Raw genomic sequence first — 2,681 nt, forward strand, 5'->3', positions numbered from 1 at the left:
GTGGGCTATTGCCTTTTTTTTCTTCTACCCTTCCTTTCTCGGTTCAAATGGGAAAGAATCAAAAAAAGGGACCAACCCAGGCTACCCAAAGCCGAAATACCTAACCGAATTAAACTCTGCAATGGCCAGGAAACACCAGAGCAAAGGGCTTTTTTTATTAGTTGAATGGGGGTAAGCTTGTATAAATCAGATAAATTATATTTATACAAGTTTATCCATTAAAAACATAATAAATGGGGCAAGGAAGCATCTTAGATTCTTAGTAGTGTTTTGCAGATTATTCCTATTAATTACTCCAAGTTAGCTATTATCAATGATAGCACAGATCTAACATAACTAGGCCAGAAGCTTAGTTATGATTAAAACGCTTAATTTCGATCAACTGTTTTGTTTTAGTTATTTTCATCTCCTAAGCTATCATTTTTGCACGCTGAATTAATAATATAAAAATGCAAAAATTTTATTGCTATAGGATGAAACCAAACGATACATTTCGATTCATATTTACTTATTTCAATCATATATCAAAACAAGTAGTCAAAGAGTATATGATTAGGTCCAAAATACAGGAAAGTATCAATAAGAACCTAAACAATTTTTTTCAGACTACTCTTTATTGGCTATTAATTCATGTAATAAATAACTTTAATATGTGACCTAGCAGCGAAGATTATCGCCAGGGGCGACACCAAGTTTGTTGCAGTAGTTCGTGTAATATGCCACACGAGCATTAACGGTGTCAGGGCTTCCACCATCACATTCATGACCATTGATGGCACGGATTGTTGCCCCGAACCCTTGTCCGATGATGGAGTGAACATTGTTCATTCAAAACCATAAGGCCGTCTTGAACGACACAAGTACATTTTTAGCCACAATATCATGATTGTTTAGTCCATCAAATCCGATTGCTTTTCCGGCTAGACCATAATTGTAGTTCCATGATAGCTGAATAGGACCTCGGCCATAATAACCCTTGCCTGCTACACATGGATATTGTGTATTTGTTTTGTCGCAGTAGTCCTTAGAGGCACCATCTATTTCTTCAATATAGCAAAAGTCTGCACAAACAAAAGATTTAATTAATAAATTTGCTTGTTATAATATTCATGATTTATGATAAAAGTTTATTACTTGTATATCTTGTATATGATGTTCAAATCAAATTACTATAGCAAAGCTCTATTAGCAATTAAAAACTTCAATTTTTTGCTTATGTATGCATGTCTATATCTATTGACGCACATGCACATACATATTTCTATGCCAATGGTACTTTATGCTTGTACCAAAATCTGCTACAACCCTTTTAAACAATTTATGATGTACGTGCTGTGTGTGTATATATATGTAATGTATTTATGTAGATGTTGGTATGTGATATGAACTTGAGAAAGTCAAAATCTTGTGAATGTATATATATGCACTCACACATGCGTGCACTAGCCTATATGGTATCTATCTATATAGCTGCCCATAAATTTAATAAACAAGAAGAAAATTCTGCTTATATATATATATATATATATATAATATTAGTGTGTGTTGTTCTTTTTACCATTAAAAAAAGCTCAAATTAGTTAATTAGTGAGGCGTCTGACTACCAATATATATATGTCTATGTAATAATAGTACTTTTAGTAATGTGCTACAACTACAAGCCTACAACGCACTTGAAATATATATATGCAGGTCTATTTGTATTGTCCAATTTTGTGAATTAAAGTATAATAATACACATACATACATGCACTAGCATATACACAATATTTTTGTATATCTATCTACCTATAAATTTCTATTTATTTCGAAAGAGATGATGAAATCTTACGTCCAGTTTCAAGTGTTACATGTGCAAAGAAAGCTGCAATCTCGCGCTTGGATTTATCAGCAGAGCCGGAGCCAAATTGAGAATAAGCATTGGCAGCACCAATGAGTGCAGCTCTGGTGTAGAAGCTCTTTCCGGCACAACCTGCACTGGCTTGGCCGATAGTGTCATTGAAGAATGCGTGGGACACAATGTCAGCCACTGAGCCACCACCGCTAGGAATAGGAGTAGTAGGCGTGGTGGTGCCGGTGCAAGGACCCGCTTGGCAACCTTTGCCGCAATAGTCATTGCTAGTGCCACAATACCCATACTTACTACAGCACAGACCCGAGGCACAACCGCAGTTCTGACCCACCACGGATTCCGGCAGAGATCCGGCGAGGATTCCCGCCAGAATGAGTGTGATGAGTAAGGTCTTTTGTAAATTGAAAGCAACCATGTTGAAAAGAAGTAATGTTAGAAGTGAAATATATGTGTGGTGTAATGATAAGGTTGAGACATGGTGAGGTATTTATAATGCAAGTAAAAGGCACGGTTGTTTCAAATGCAAGTTTGGCACGAAATTTTCCAAAGGTTTCTATTGTGTGTTTGGTTTAGTCCATCCAAGACTTTGACTTGGCAATAGGAGGGTAAGTATTTTATTTCATTTTATTTCCGAGGAGGGCAAGTACTAATTAATGGCATGAATATAATAAATTAATTAAAAAGAAGAAGAAGAAGAAGAAAACCAAAAAAGCCATCATATACAAAGAAATATGGAAATATGATCTATTTTTTTTATGGTTTTATTCAAGATAATGAAAAATCAAAGACACATATGTACGCTTGGAAATGTATCCATTTTAGTTTAAGC

At 35.2% G+C, this 2,681-nt stretch overlaps 1 pseudogene; it reads right to left on the bottom strand.

Moving 5' to 3' along the window:
• Nucleotides 1–657: 657 nt before the first annotated feature.
• Nucleotides 658–2,279, bottom strand: LOC132302020 (endochitinase PR4-like; annotated as a pseudogene).
• Between the last annotated feature and the right edge of the window lie 402 nt (nucleotides 2,280–2,681).

The sequence above is a fragment of the Cornus florida genome, unplaced genomic scaffold, assembly GCF_030987335.1.
Source record: "Cornus florida cultivar Cherokee Brave unplaced genomic scaffold, ASM3098733v1 CherokeeBrave_3.0.0_Hap2_Chr01, whole genome shotgun sequence".
Taxonomy (NCBI): domain Eukaryota; kingdom Viridiplantae; phylum Streptophyta; class Magnoliopsida; order Cornales; family Cornaceae; genus Cornus; species Cornus florida.